The sequence below is a fragment of the Geotrypetes seraphini genome, chromosome 10 (assembly GCF_902459505.1).
Source record: "Geotrypetes seraphini chromosome 10, aGeoSer1.1, whole genome shotgun sequence".
NCBI lineage: Eukaryota > Metazoa > Chordata > Amphibia > Gymnophiona > Dermophiidae > Geotrypetes > Geotrypetes seraphini.
The window spans coordinates 39,924,487-39,941,335 of NC_047093.1; the positions used below are offsets into that span (position 1 = coordinate 39,924,487).

General features: G+C 43.9%; 1 protein-coding gene across 4 annotated transcripts in view; it reads left to right on the forward strand.

Annotated features, from left to right (window-relative positions):
• The first annotated feature begins 9,164 nt into the window (after positions 1-9,164).
• LOC117367733 (aquaporin-8-like) overlaps positions 9,165-16,849 on the forward strand; it is a 62,660-nt gene continuing 54,975 nt past the window's right edge. For all 4 annotated transcript variants that reach the window (XM_033960596.1, XM_033960597.1, XM_033960598.1 and 1 more), the window contains exon 1: positions 9,165-9,292. The gene's annotated coding sequence lies outside the window, so the exon portion shown is untranslated. The remainder of the gene's footprint in view (positions 9,293-16,849) is intronic.

A 16,849-nucleotide genomic window follows, 5' to 3' on the forward strand; every position in this document is an offset into this window, starting at 1 on the left:
GTGAAAAATTGCAGGCGGACCTTAGGAAATTGGAAGACTGGGCGTCCAAGTGGCAGATGAAATTTAGGGCTCCTTTTATAAAGGTGTGTTAGGGTCTTAACACGCGGAATAGCGCACACTAAAATGCCACGCGCGCTAGCCGCTACCGCCTCCTCTTGAGCAGGCGGTAGTTTTTTCAGCTAGCGAGCGCTAATCTGGTGCGTGCACTAAAAATGCTAGCGCACCTTCGTAAAAGGAGCCCTTAATGTGGACAAATGCAAAGTGATGTACATTGGGAAGAATGACCCGAATCAGATGCTAGGGTCCAGATGCTAGGGTCCACCTTGAGGATTAGCGCCCAAGAAAAGGATCTGTGTGTCATCATAGACCAGTGTCTCTCAAACTTTTTTAGCTCTGGCACACTAAACAGAGCAAATGTTTTTCGTGGCACAATATATGGAGCAAATGTTTTTCGAGGCGCATTATAATTGAAATTATAAAATTACAAAACCAACAAAAAATTTAATTTGAGAGTTATTTGTTTAAAGTTCTTTAAGCTATGTTTGGGTAATTGTAACAATGTTGAAACTAAAGTAGATATAATAGAATTGCTAATCAATGCAATGGATGTGCTTGTTTTTTGAATGCACTTGTCTGGGCAGTTATATCCTTACACACACCGATGCTCATAACACTGACAGACTCTTGTGTACGTGATGTATACTGTGTGCAATTCTGGAGGCCACATTACCATAAAGACGTGCTTAGAGTTGAGTCGGTTCAGCGGATGGCCATTAGGATGATCTCTGGGCTCAAGGGTCTCTCGTATGAAGAAAGACTAAACAAATTGCAGCTCTACACACTAGAGGAACGCAGTGAAAGGGGGGACATGATTGAGACATTTAAATACATCACAGGACGTGTTGAGGTGGAAGACGACATCTTCTTTCTCAAAGGACCCTCGGTCACAAGGGGGCACCCGCTCAAACTCAGAGGAGGGAAATCTAATGGTGACACCAGGAAGTATTTCTTCACAGAAAGGGTAGTAGATCACTGGAACAAGCTTCCAATGCAGGTGATCAAGGCCACCAGCGTGCTTGACTTTAAGAATAAATGGGACATCCACGTGGGATCCCTACGAGGGTAGAGTTAAGGAACTAGGTCATTAGCACTCAGACTTAATGGGGTGGGTCAGAAGAGTGGGCAGACTTGATGGGCTATGGCCCTTTTCTGCCATCATCTTTCTATGTTTCTATTTATTCTAGTGTATACTTATGAAGGGAATTTTTAAAAATAAAGCAAAATTTTGAAATCTCTTTGGGGCACCCCACTGTGCCTGGGCACACAGTTTGAAAGACATTGTCATAGGCAGTATGATGAAACCTTTTGCCCAATGTGTGGCGGCAGCCAGAAAAGCAAACAGGATTCTAGGAATTATTAAAAAATGGATGGTTAACAAGACTAAGAATATTATAATGCCCCTGTATCGCACCATGGTGTGACCTCATCTGGAGTATCGCGTTCAATTCTGGTCTCCTTATCCCAAGAAAGACATAGTGGTGCTAGAAAAGGTTCAAAGAAGAACGACCAAGATGGTAAAGGAGATGGAACTCCTCTCATATCAGGAAAGACTAAAATGGTTAGGGCTCTTCAGCTTGGAAAAGAGACGGCTGAGGGGAGATATGATTGAAGTCTACAAAATCCTGAGTGGAGTAGAACGGGTACAAGTGGGTCGATTTTTTGCTGCATCAAAAATTACAAAGGCTAGAAGTTACACGGAAATACTTTTTAAAACCAATAGGAGGAAAATTTTTTTCACTCAGAGAATAGATAAGCTCTGGAACGCGTTGCCAGAGGATGTGGTAAGAGCGTAGCTGGTTTTAAGAAAGGTTTGGACAAGTTCCTGAAGGAAAAATCCATAGTCTGTTATTGAGAAAGACATGGGGGAAGTTACCTGGTTTAGTATCATGGAATATTGCTGCTCCTTAGGTTTTGGCCAGGTACTAGTGACCTGGATTGGCCACCATGAGAACGGGCTACTGGGCTTGATCTGACCCAGTAAGGTCTGACCCAGTAAGGCTATGCTTATGTTGTTACAGCTACATCGTATCAAAATTTTAGAAAACTATTAAAGACTTATTTATTTAGGAAATTTTTGAAAGATTGAAAATGTATTTCATTCTGTGTTGTAGCAGTATTTTACTTTTGTTAAACTAAATAGATCTGAAAGGTAATGCGTATACAAATGTTATGTGATGTTATGTTACCATGGCCTTATAAAAGGGGCCCTAAGACAAAGTAGAATTTTAGTTCAACCTTTATAGGAGAATTCCGTTCACATAAATTGAAAGAAACAATCGCAAAGTTTAAACTCTAGAACCTCCTGTAATAAAATTGAGTTAGGTTGGAGGTTTTATTGTGTCATGACTGTAACGACAATTGAATGTAGCATTTGTTATCAAAATGCCTGGAACAATTGCAAAGAGAAAATTTTTTTTAAAAAATAAAGTAAAACAACTGAGTTGTAAAGACAGCGACATTTACAGGCAATGATTCACACAGTTTTTCCACTTACAATAATGCCAAAATGGGGCAGTTTTGGGTTTCAAACAGTTTTCCATATTCGGTTGAGGACTTTTACCACTTCTTCATAGACGACAGAGACAATTGCAGCATCTAAAGCACACTCTGCCCTGTTAAAAGGTTTGGACAAGTTCCTGGAGGAAAAGTCCATAGGCTGTTATTGAGAAAGCCATGGGAGAGGCCACTGCTTGCCCTGGATCGGTAGCATTGCCCTGTATCGGGAAGTCATCATGCCATTGTATCGAGCGATGGTGCGTCCACATCTGGAATACTGCGTTCAATATTGGTCGCCGTACCTCAAGAAGGACATGGCGGTACTTGAGAGAGTCCAAAGGAGAGCAAACAAACTGGTAAGAGGGCTGGAACACTGCCCATACGCCGAGAGGTTGGATAGGCTGGGGCTCTTCTCTCTGGAAAAAAGGAGGCTCAGGGGAGATATGATAGAGACCTTCAAGATCATGAGGGGCATGGAGAGGGTGGATAGGGACAGATTCTTCAGACTGAAGGGGACAACAGGTACGAGGGGGCATTCGGAGAAACTGAAGGGAGATAGGTTCAAAACAAATGCAAGGAAGTTTTTTTTCACCCAAAGGGTCGTGGACACTTGGAATGCGCTACCGGAGGAAGTGATCAGGCAGAGTACGGTACAAGGATAAACAGGGATTGGACGGATTCCTGAGGGATAAAGGGATCGTGGGATACTGAGAGAGGTGCTGGGATGTATCACAGGTATAGAAAGCTAACCAGGTCGTGCATATGCAAGACCGGAGGGTTAGGACTATGATGGGAAGATAGGACTTCAATGAGAAACCAAGGTGGCAAGGGAGCCCCTTCTGGTGATTCAGACAGGTCGTGACCTGTTTGGGCCGCCGCGGGAGCGGACTGCCGGGCAGGATGGACCTATGGTCTGACCCGGCAGAGGCTTATGTTCTTATGTTCATTGAATATTGCTACTCCTTGGGTTTTGGCCAGGTACTAGTGACCTGGATTAGCCACCATGAGAACAGGCTACTGGGCTTTATGGACCATTGGTCTGACCCAGTAAGGCTATGCTTATGTTCTTATGCATACTTTGGGATAAAACAATAATCAACATATGGTCTAAGCATCGTCAGACCACAGTGGTCAATGGTTTTAAAGCTGTTGACAGCTGCTGGCTAAAGTAGGCCTGGACATTCAATGCTGAGCCATGTTTGGGCACTGCCCTTGAATATTTATCCTGACTATGGCCACAGACTACCCTGTGCACTAACCCCACGGTGCCTGTGTGGTCAAAGGGGATAGATAGGCTATTATTGGGATGGCTTGAGGAAATCCACTGCTTATTCCTAGGATAAGCAATATAAAATCTGTTTTATTACTTGGGATCTAGCTAGGTACTTGGGATCTGGGTTGGCCACTGTTGGAAACAGATGCTGGGCTTGAGGGACCTTCAGTCTGTCCCAGTATGGCAATTCTTATGTGAGCCAAGTAAAGGGCAATCAAGCCATTGTGACATCACTGATGAGGTTGGTTCTTAGGCAGTGGTGGAATGAGGCATTATGACATCACAATCTCATCTCTGGAATGTTGTTACTTTTTGGGTTTCTGCCAGGGACTTGGGTTGGCCACTGTTAGAAACAGGATTCTCGGCTTGATGGGTCTTCGGTCTTTCCCAGTATGGCAATTCTTATGTTCTTATGTGAGCCAAGTAAAGGGCAATCAAGCCATTGTGACATCACCGATGAGGTTGGTTCTTAGGCAGTGGTGGAATGAGGCATTATGACATCACAATCTCATCTCTGGAATGTTGTTACTTTTTGGGTTTCTGCCAGGTACTTGGGACTTGGGTTGGCCACTGTTAGAAACAGGATTCTCGGGCTTGATGGGTCTTCGGTCTTTCCCAGTATGGCAATTCTTATGATATTCAGCAGCTCTGCTGATTCTGCCTGCTTAAACCCTTGTGAATGCCTATCCTAAACAACCTGTGGCATGTGCAGTGTTGTTCTCCCCCCTCCCCCCCAAAAAAAAGTTTATTAACACCCTTGTAGAAATGTCGGGACATTTCTCAAAGTACAAATTCGATTGGTTCACTAGTCAAGTGTGAAGCTGATGAAAAAGAACCATCTATGAAAAGGAGAGGGCACCATAGCCCCGTGACGCTGTACAATGGCAATGCATGGCAGGTTTAAGGGCGAGGAGCTCGGTGCTTTTATTTAAACCATTGATCAAACAAATTAAAGGAAGGGAAGAAATTAGGGACATTATTGGATGAGGCCCTTAGTCATTGCTAAGCAGAGAGCTACAGGAGGACTCAGACATATCAAGATAAATAACTAATTCAAAACTTTTATTGAATAAATTCAGGAGCTCAGCTTTTGTATTTCTTTAATCTGTGGCCTGCATCCTGTACCCTCCTGTAGGGAATTTTGTAATGAAGGAACAGCTTGTGCCTCTGACCCTTGAGAAATTACTGATGGAGCACAATTTTTTATTACTCAGAGCATGAAGGAGATGAAATGTGTCTCACTAAAGAAGGGAAAGAAACGTAGGCAAACTAGATCAGACACCTAAAGTTACATCAGGAACTCAAATGATAAACAGGCAGAGAAAGTAGATAAATTATATCGCTTAAGAACCGAGGCTGTTATTATGAAGGACGGTTGAAATGTTACCCTGTATTCAAAATACAGACTGTAAGTTTTATTTCATAAACTGCAGTATCATAAATGTATCATCTATGAAAAAGCAAGAAGCCTTTCAGTGGCTTAGAAACATAGAAACATGATGGCAGTAACCATTATCTCTTTCTCTCTCCAAGAGATCCCACGTGCCTATCCCAGGCCCTTTTGAATTCAGACACTTTCTCTGTCTCCATCACCTCTTCTGGGAGACTGTCCCATGCATCTACCACCCCTGTAAAAAAGTATTTCCTTAGATTACTCCGGATCACCTCTTAACTTCATCCTATGCCTTCTCATTCCAGAGCTTGCTTTCAATTGAAAGAGACTCGATTCATGCGCATTTACGCCATGTAAGTATTTAAACGCCTCTATCATATCTCCCCTCTCCTGCCTTTCCTCCAAAGTACACAGATTGAGATCTTTAAGTCTGTCCCCATACACCTTATCACGAAGACCACACACCATTTTAGTAGCCTTCCTCTGGACTGACTCCATCCTTTTTATATCTTTTTGAAGGTGCGGCCTCCAGAATTGTACACAATATTCTAAATGAGGTCTCACCAGAGTCTTATACAGAGGCATCAGTACCTCCTTTTTCCTACTGGCCATACCTCTCCCTATGCAACCTAGCATCCTTCTAGCTTTCGCCGTCACCTTTTCAATCTGTTTGACCACCTTAAGATCATCACAAGCAATCACACCCAAGTCCTACTCTTCTGTCGTGCACATAAGTTCTTCACCCCCTAAACTGTGCAAGCATCACCTTGCATTTCTTAGCATTCAATTTTAGCTGCCAAATTTAAGGACATTCTTGAAGGTATGGCCTGAAGCAGGAAAATCAATCTCGGTCCTCTCATTCTGCCCTTGTTATGAAAACTGAGCAATAGCTAAGAGAATATTAACCACTGTGAGCTCTGGGGACATTGGAAAGGTTTGAACAAGTTCCTGGAGGTAAAGGCTGTTGAGTCAAACATGGGGGAAGCCACTTTTTGCCCTGGATCGGTGGCATGGAGTGCTGCTACTGTTTGGGTTTTTGCTGGGCACTTATGACTTGGATTGGCCTCCGTGAAGATGGGATACTGGACTGGATGGACCATTGGTCTGACCCATTCTGATACATTCTTATGTTGATCCTTTTGTATGTGAGGGTAATATTTTCCCCTAATAAATGGATCTATTTCAAAGATATTCTGAGATCTTTTGTATCCAGTGCAGAACACAATGTCACTGGGAACCAGCTTAATTGAAGACTATTTGAAGATCGCCTAGATATAAAGATGGATCTTGGGCAGAACCAGAATCTAAATGTGGAAAACAAAATAGCGATGACGTCACGTGCAAGCGTATGTGCCATCGTTGTGTCGTATCCATGCTCTACTGCCCGAAGGAAAACTTTTCAAAACCCGGACAAAATGCCGGGTGTTGAAAAGCCGTCCGGACTCCCCGGACATGTCGTCAAAAGGGGGGACACGTCCGGAGAAATCCGGACGTTTGGTAAACCTACCGTCAACACCTCCTTTCTTCCGCTGATTATTTCTCCCTATACAGCCTAGCATCCTTCTGGCTACAGCCACCACCTTGTCACACTGTGTTGTCTGTCCCCTTCAGATCCTCAGACACTATCACCCCCAAGGTCCCTTTCCCTCATCTGTGCATATCAACCCCTCGCATCCCAGCACCTACGGCTCTCTCAGATTTCTACTCCCCAAATACATCACTCTGCACTTCTTTGCATCGAATTTCAGTTGCCAAACATTATACCTTTCTTCTAACTTTTGCAAATCTTTTTTTCAATGTTTTCCACTCCTTCCAGGGTGCCCACTCTGTTACAAATCTTGGTATCATTCACAAAAAGGAAACCTTCTCACCCTTCTGCAATGCTGCTCACAAATATATTGAACAGAATTGGCCCCAGCACCAATCCTTGAGGCACTTCACTGCTCACCTTGCCTTTCTCCAAGTGAATTCCATTAACCGCCACCCGGTGGTGATGGGGGGCTGGGGGAATCATTGTATCTGGCATTTGAAGTAGGGATTGGGATTGGGAGGGGTTCCATTGCTGGAGAGCATATTCTGGCTTTTGCACTGGGGGGTTTAAGAGTACCACCCTCTCATGCCATTTGATTCTTTGGATTATCTGTTGGTTCTCCTTCATTGGGAAAGGGGGTGGGAGGGCTTAGGGGGAATCAAAGCTGGCTTCATAGAGCTGGGGGGTATTGTTATGGGGGGGGGGGTTTGCTCATTGTATGGATCTTCTTGTGGTTGCTGTATTTTTGATTGTTCTTTGTTTGATATCTCTTAATAAAAATTGTTTCACTTAACCACCACCCTCTGGTGTCTATCTGTCAACCAGTCTCTAATCCAGTTACCACTTTGGGTCCTAATTTCAGCCTGCTAAGTTTATTCAAGAGCTTCCTTTTAAATAGAAACATTTTTAAGCATTTCTTAAATATTTCACTGTTTGTTTCCAGTCTAATTTCTGTTGGCAAAACATTCCAAATCTTCGCAGATTGGTAAGAGATCATTAGAGAATGAATACTCTTGCATCTAATGCCATCAACAAATGGATAATTTGAGCTTTAACTGATTTAAATGAAGACTGTTCCTGAAGGAAGAAAATGGCAGCATTAATGTGAATGGCAAAGGCTTAGAACAATGAATAATACAGAATATTACCATTGTTTAAGAACATACAAATTACCATACTGGGACAGACCAAAGATCCATCAAGCCCAGTATCCTGTTTCCAACAGTGACCAAGCCAGGTCAGAAGTACCTGGCAAGATCCCAAAGAGAAAAACAGATATTATGCTGCTTATCCTAAAAATAAGCAGTGGATGTCCCCAAGCCATCTTAATAATGGCTTATGGACTTCCCTTTTAGGAAATCATTTGAACCTTTTTTAAACCCCGCTCAACAATGGTGTTGCTCTTTTCCAACAACTAACATAGAGTAAATTACAATAATCAAATTTGCTAATTATAAGGGCATTGACTATTAACTGAACTGGGTAAAACAGAAGTATTTTCCGCAATTACTTCAGTTTCTAGAAAGTTTGAGTTTGAGGTCCTAGGCTGATGGGGATTAGTGAGTGATCAGTGGAGAGACCAGTGGGGTCAGTGGCAAGTAGCAGAGAGACTGGTAGTGGTACCAGGAGCAGCCAGAAGACCCAGAAAGCAGCAGCCTGAAGACCCAGAGATCATTGGCTGAACATGACTGGTGAGTGACTGCAGGGAATGGTGATAACCAATGGAGAGACTGCTAATGGTACCGGAAGCAGCCCGAAGACCAGGAAGTCCAATGAGGGTTGGAGAGGACCTGGTAAAGAATGAGAGACCCTGGACTGAGAGTGACTGACAAGTGACCGGCAGAGGGATTGGTGGGGCTGATGGTGACCAACAGAGAGAGACTGGTAATGGTACCGGAAGTTGCCCGAAAATCCAGAAGTCCAGGGAGGGTTTGGAAAGAACCCATAGTGACCAGGGAGAAGCTCAGAGGAGTGTGGTCAGATTTTAGAAGTGTGTGAGTGAGAAAGAAGACCAGAAGTGCTTGGAGGTAATAGAGGGATGGGTGATGACCATTCAGCCTGCTCAAATATATACAGATTTATTCAGGCTCCACAAATCTTAGAGATTTTGGAAGATAACTCTGCTTTAAAGAGGGAAGAATGAACAGGTCTTAAAGGCTTTAGTTATGCTGTTGACTTTCTGCAGTATTTGTGCCACGTACATGGCCATTCTTCCAGGACGACACAAGTTGTTCCGTAGAAATCCTTCACAGGATATTGTATCCCGTTCACTGTATTCTTTTGCTCTTCTGTTCAGTGCACTTTGGCTGAGAAGCAGCGTGGGTTCACTGAACTTTTCTTATTCTGAACTTGTTTGATGTGTTGACATCAATAGCACGGAAGCAGAACTCTCCAAACTGTTAAGACAAGAGTCCAGAAATTACTGGGCAGCTCAGGCAAGTGGTGAGGTCTCCAGCATACAGAAGGGCAGAGTGACACAGCGAGAGAAAGGACACAGATCTCCGGTGGAACCCAGAAGAGGTTGGACTTTTCCACATAGGTATTCCCACTCACCTCTTTCTTCATTTTGGACCTTCTTTTACTGTTCCGGGTCAAAAGAGCCCTTTTCTCTCAAACTGGGTTTTCCTTTGAGAGTACTGGCTCTGGATGGATTAGTTCTGCATGTACCGTGACAGGAATAAACCTTGCTCAAAAGCAGAAGCTAGGTTTTGATGTTGGGGACTTTTGTAAATCAGGCACTGGCTGATCTGTACAGAAGTTATTTCATTCAAAATCGGGATAGGGAAAGAGCTGATCCCCTTGCACCCCATCTAGCTATGCCTCTGCTCAGTACCGGGATATAATGTCTCAGATTTTCTGCTAGTGCTTCTCTGAATATATGTGCTCTATGTTAAAGAGAGAGCTTCTTTGCTTAATACAGACAAGCAACTTTTCAAAGTGAGCTTGGAAGCTCTCTTTAATCAAGCTGTTAGTGGGACAATTTCTGTATTTTTCTGCTACATTTTCTCGATTTCTGCTTGCAGTTTGTGGTTCTTGTTTTTGGTTTATTAGGGGCTCATTTTCAAAGCACATAGATGTACAAAGTTTCATAGATTACTATGGAGTGGACAAGTGGTCTTGTGATTAGAGCAACTGTCTCAGCGCCCTGAGGTTGTGAGTTCAAATCCCACTGCAGCCCATTTAAGACTTCATTACCCCAGGTACAAAATAAAGTACCTGTCTACAATATCTAAACTGCTTTGATGTGACCACAAAGAAAAAGCAGTATATCAGGCACTGTCCTCTTTGCCCTATGTAATTTTGTAAGCCTAGGTGCTTTGAAAATGCACCTCTTAATATACAACTTTTCCTGAGATCCTAACAAAGTGGTCTACAAACTTAAAAGAAACTGGAAGGGACACCAATCTCTACAGGGAAGAAAAACTATCAGAAAGAGAGAGATGCCATGTTAGCAAGGGTGCAAATAGGATTTAAGGGTAAGTTAGATGTATATCTCCTTATGAGTGGCATGAAGTGACATGGGTAAGGGTAAGCTAGATGCGCTTCTCTTTACGAGAAGCTTAGAGCGATATAAGGACCAAAACTATGCCAGGGTACACCTGACGGGGCCTTCGTGTGTGCGGATCGCCGGACTTGATGGACCTAGGGTCTGTTCCGGAGATGGCGCTTCTTATGTTCTTAACTATTCTCTGAGTGAAAAAATATTTCCTCCTATTGGTTTTAAAACTATTTCCCTGTAACTTCATCAAGTGTCCCCTAGTCTTTGTAATTTTTGACAGAGTGAAAAAATCGATCCACTTGTACCCGTTTTACTTCACTCGGGATTTTGTAGCGCTGGACTTATTTTAACAACAAATAAGTGCCAAAAAAGGTGCCCAAACTGACCAGATGTTCAAAGGCATGACCCCAGCTGTCGAATAAGTGAATCACGCTCAACAGCGGCCAGAAATGACACAAAACTCCAACGGCCTCTTTTACAGAGCCACAACAGTGGCTGTGCTGCGCTAACGGCCCCAAAACCCATAGAGATTTAAAGGGCTTTGGGGCTGTTGCCATGCGGCTTTGTAAAAGAGGGGGCAAGTGTCAAGTACTTGATTTTCTGTTTAACAAATTCTGGGGTCCTTTTACTAAAACTCTCTCTAAAAAAAAAGTGGTCAGTGCAGGTCCTTCCCACACACTGAGACCACTTTTAGCTTGGCAGTCAGCTGCCACCATCCTGTCCCTAGTCCATCCAAGATGGGTTTGTTCATTTCTCTTGACGTTGCCCAGCCTTGTCACATGTACTGTCTCTTGGAAAAGCTCTTCTGTTTTCTTCCAGCATCATATGGCTCTGGGTCAGCTTGATCCATGCAGTGTTTGCATAGTCTCACAAGAAAGCTCAGGGTTGTACCATGGGCTATATAACCCATTCACCGTGCTGAAGGGAAACAGAGACAGTGCCTGCCAGCAGCAATCCTCTGGATAAGGTGGAGGTCTACATGTCTGGGTTTTATCAGAACAAAATCTGGTAACCCTAGGTGGGGCTTCAGCATCCCATCTAGCCCTTCCCTGGGGAGGTCACAATTTTGGAGGGGACTTGTGCCCAAAGTGAGGGAGCCCAGGCCTCCTCATGGCTACACCACAAACAATGCCACACGCCTTGAGCTGCTTCTGAAAAAGCCTGAGCTAAATCCTAAAAATCTCTTCCTTTCCCCTAGTTCAGCTTCTTATATTGGTTTTATAAAGAGGATTAGAGGCAGTTCCAAAATTAGTCAGGGACACTGTTCAGGCCTGATGGGCCGCCGCAGGAGCGGACCGCTGGGCAACATGGACCTCTGGTCTGCCTCAGCGGAGGCAGCTTCTTATGTTCTTATGAGTCTGTTGGCAGGTATCAGAGACAGCTCTCGTTGCGCAGTGCTCCTGCTTTCCTAGCGTGGAATGCTCCAGCTCCCTGTCTTACCTATACTGCAGTCCCTGCTAGGAAGAGTATGAAGATTGCCATGAGAGATTTCTTTTCCTTTTGGGAGTAGAAGGACAAATAGCCAATGAGGGTGGTTTAGGAGAGGAAGCAACAAAGAAATAAATGGGTCTCTCTTGAGTAAGTTTGAGGGGACACAGACTACTGCACTTATAAATTCCCCTAAATCAGGATATGAAATTTGTTTTCTTTAAGTATTGATTCTCTCCAGATAAAAAAAAAATTTCGGGGGGGGGGGGGGGGAGTTAAATTTGTGTACAGTGGAGGTAGCGCATTCAAACCTATTTCGGATATTCTGCAAAAAAAAAATAAAATAAAGAGTCACTTTATTGAATATACATCGAACATTTGCTTTTCTCAAATATCCTTTCTGCCGTCAGTGGACAGTCGTCTCTGCTGTTTGCTTTTGTGGTTTTCTGCAGAGATTTTTTTCTTCTTCTTGGTTTTGCTACTTGACCAGAAAAACTCACATTTTGGGTCACAGCTTGCGCAGGCCCTCAGCAAGACACCATTGATCTGCACAACCCGGTGGCCAAGTGAAGGGGGTCTTGGCCACTGGAAAGTTGATAAACAATTTTCTAAAAAGTGCAAAGGAGTTTACTACTGCTGCTGTGATTTTTATGGTGTCCTGGTTAGGGATATGGACCATGTGAATCTTTTGACTCCTGTGCCTGTAACACTGTTTGGAGTCATCAATGCTGCTTTTAATTGGATTGTTCAGGATTAGATCCTGCTGTATTAAAAGGGTACATTAATTTCAATTGAAGCAACCATCACATTTGTGAATTGAGAAGAAGCTGTTTGCACCACAGAGGGATCTAGGCAACCCTACAGTGTTAGAAATTGTCCTTGGTATTTTCCACAGAAACAGAATCTAGTAATCCAGACAGTGATTAGAAACTGTACTGATCTTTCAGCACCCACACACTGCTAATCCATCAATTAAATCTGTATCAATGAAGTCAGTCTGTCTAAAATTCCTATAGTATTAATGATAACAGGCCACTTACTGGATGCAGTCTGGGAATAGGGTTGCCAACTGACTGGTTTTCAGCCAATTTAGCCAGGTTTCAATGGCCAGGTTGGCTGCTGGCAGACCCTCTAAATTGACAGTAGAAAGCTCGGTTTTTTTAAAAAAAAATTTTAAATCCCTGATACCACCCATAGCACAGAAATGCTGGCATCACTTCATTTCCCTTCCTCCCCTAGTCTAGCATCTGTCCTTCTGCCTCTCTTCCCCCACCCCACCTCCATTTGGCATGTTCTCCCCCTCCCTTCCCCCCAAAAATGTTAACACTGCCTTTAATGGGACTGAGGGAAAGGCCCAGAACCAGCAAAGGGAGATTGCTAGAAACATTGTAGGTGTTGAACAGTGAAGGAACATTCAGTGAGGGGGGGGGGAGAGTAAGGACAGGGAGATGACGGGGAGGGGGGAGAGGCTGGATGGGCCCGGGAGCAATGGCAAAGATGCTAGACATGGAGGAGAGATGGAGAAGGACTCTAGAGATGCTGAATTTGTCAGGGAGGGAGGATGATGGGGTTAGGTAGAGAAAGAGGGGGCAAAATTCTGGATCTGTTAGAGGGGGGAGAAGAGGGACTCAGATGTTGGGTTTACTAGGGGAAGGGAGAGATTTTGGGTGGGGTGGGAGAGAGGGAGAGATATTGAAAGATGCTGGATCTGCTGATGGTAGGATAGAGGAGAGAGAGGAGGAAAAAATATTGGAGTTAGGGGGAAGGAGATGGAGAGGGAGAGAGAGACTGGTTTGGGGGATTGGCGGGGAGAGATACAGGACTCATAGAGGGAGAAAGAAATGCCAGACTATGGGGGGGGGGGGTAGAGAAGAGAGAGGAAAAGATGCTGGCCCCTGGGTGGGTTATATGAGAGGAAGAGGTATGGAGGTAGTATAGGTTCAGTAATACAGAGGGCGATGCTGGAAAAGGAATGGGGTGGGGCAAAGGGGGGGGGACAGGTGACACCGAGAAAGAAATATTAAATGGACAGAAGATCTTAAAAAGACAGGAAATCCCAGAGAAAGGCAGAAAAGAGACACTAGGACAAACAGAGTAAAAGTATTTTATTTAAAATGTATTATTTATGTCAGTTTTTAGAAATGTGCATATGCAGAACTTTCATGTTCTTTGCATCTTCCATCTCTACTGGGTTCTCTGGTTTGTGGGATGCTCTGGATCTTCTTTCGAGGGACAAAGAGCGAAGTAATAAAATTCGCAGATGACACCAAGCTATTTAATGGGGCTAGGACTAAAGAGGACTGCGAAGATTTACAAAGGGACCTGAACAAACTAGTGGAGTGGCTGACGAGATGACAGATGAAGTTCAATGTAGAGAAATTTAAAGTCATACATGTAGATAACAGAAACCCGAGGTACAGCTACACGATGGGAGGGCTGTTATTGAGTGAGAGTTCCCAAGAAAGGGACTTGGGGGTAATAGTGGACATGACAATGAAGCCGTCGGCACAATGCGCAGCAGCTGCTAAGAAAGCGAATAGAATGCTAGGAATAATCAAGAAAGGTATTACAAACAGAACGAAAGATGTTATCCTGCTGTTGTATCGGGCGATGGTGCGCCCACATCTGGAGTACTGCGTCCAATATTAGTCGCCGTACCTAAAGAAGGATATGGCGATACTCGAGAGGGTTTAGAAAAGAGCGACACGTTTGATAAAAGGTATGGAAAACCTTTCATATGCTGAAATATTGGAGAGACTGGGGCTCTTTTCGCTGAAGAAGTGGAGACTTAAAGGGGATATGATAGAGACTTACAAGATAACGAAGGGCATAGAGAAAGTGGAGAGGGACAGATTCTTCAAACTTTCGACAACTACAAGAACGAGAGGGCAATTGGAAAAATTGAAAGGGGACAGATTCAGAACCAATGCTAGGAAGTTCTTCTTCACCCAACGGGTGGTGGACACCTGGAACGCGCTTCCAGAGGGAGTGATAGGACAAGGTATGGTATTGGAGTTCAAGAAGGGATTGGACAATTTTCTGAAGGAAAAGGGTATAGAAGGGTATAGATAGAGGGTTACTATACAGGTCCTAGACCTGATGGGCCGCCAGGTGAGCGGACTGCTGGGCATGATGAACCTCAGGTCTGACCAAGCAGAGGCACTGCTTATTTTCTTATGTTATATGTTCTGCATTAATTGGTGTTGTTAGGACCCAAATATTTGGATGTTAGAATCACCTGTCCTGGCAACTCTAAACCTCAGAATAAATGTGTATGTTTTATTTCTTTTGCTAAGTTTTTCCCCAGAGATCAATTTGTTGCAAAGTTGAATATCAGAAACTCACCCAAACTTAACAACTGAGACCAGAAATAAGATTAAATAATTAAGATGGTTTATTGAAAGAATAAATTTGATAATTACAAAGGAAAATTATTTACGCATGAAGAACCTGCATCACTGGAGGCTGTACCAATAAATCACAACTTAAATTGCAGTAAGCCTCTTCTCTACAACCCTACCTCTTGATTCTATGTCTAGCTAATTCCTAAGAGAGTCAGTTTCTTCCTTCAACTGCAACTAAATGTACATATATCAAGAACATAAAAACATAAGAATTGCCGCTGCTGGGTCAGACCAGTTGGTCCATCGTGCCCAGCAGTCCGCTCCCGCGGCGGCCCTTAGGTCAAAGACCAGTGCCCTAACTGATACTAGCCTTACCTGCATACGTTCTGGTTCAGCAGGAACTTGTCTAACTTTGTTTTGAATCCCTGAGGAGTGTTTTCCCCTATAACAGCCTCTGGAAGAGCGTTCCAGTTTTCTACCACTCTCTAGGTGAAGAAGAACTTTCTTACGTTTGTACAGAATCTATTCCCTTTTAACTTTAGAGAGTGCCCTCTCGTTCTCTCTACCTTGGAGAGGGTAAGTAACCTGTCTTTATCTACTAAGTCTATTCCCTTCATTATCTTGAATGTTTTGATCATGTCCCCTCTCAGTCTCCTCTTTTCAAGGGAGAAGAGGCCCAGTTTCTCTAATCTCTCACTGTATGGAAACTCCTCTAGCCCTTTAACCATTTTAGTCGCTCTTCTCTGGACCCTTTCGAGTAGTACTGTGTCCTTCTTCATGTACGGCGACCAGTGCTGGATGTAGTGTTCATGGCCCGGTATAGCGGCATGATAACTTCTCCAATCTGTTTGTGATCCCCTTCTTAATCATTCCTAGCATTCTGTTTGCCCTTTTCGCCACCCCGCGGCGCATTGTACAGATGGCTTCATTGACTTGTCGACCAGTACTCCCAAGTCTCTTTCCTGGGGGGGTCTCTCCAAGTACTGCACCGAACATCCTGTATTTGTGTATATGATTTTTGTTACCGACATGCATCACCTTACACTTATCCACATTAAATCTTATTTGCCCATTTCTCGAGCGTGTTTATGTCACTTTGTAGGTCTTCGCAATCCTCCTGCATCTTCACTACTCTGAATAACTTCATATCATCTGCAAATTTAATCATCTCACTTGTCGTACCAATTTCCAGATTATTTATAAATATGTTGAAGAGCACGGGTCCAAGCACCGAACCCTGCGGCACTCCAAGTTTTTCTCTGTAACAACTTAGAATCCTTAGGGATCCCAAATCAGGATCAAACGTCTCCAACCAACAACCCCCCCCCCCCCCCGCTTCCTCTCTCAACAGCTTTTATACATTAATTTAGGCCACATGATGCATGGAAGGTCCCAAACATTCTGTAGACGTGCTTTCTGGGTTTATGTTCTGTGTCCAAGTTCACAGAGGGTGGGATACTGAGCACACAATACTGGCCAATCATCATCAGCCAGTATCGGGTCGCCCTTTCCCACCTCAACCTGGGATTCGATGCTTAGTGTCAACTCCGTTTTTCCTTGTCCCTAGAACTCCTGCACAATTCTGTACAGGTCTGGGCCACTTCAACCCAGTCTCCAGGGGGTGGTGTGGATGGGACGTGACTCAGCTAATCCTGTTTTTCCTTTCTTCAGCCCACTAGTTCTCTGCATGGTACCATCTTCCGTCCAACCCAAACGTGCTAATCATTATCAACCAGCAAAAGCCTTGCTGGACTGACATATCTAATTATGAAACCAGGATCTACCATGCTACAGAGAAAGAGCAAAAATCTTCCTATCTTCCATT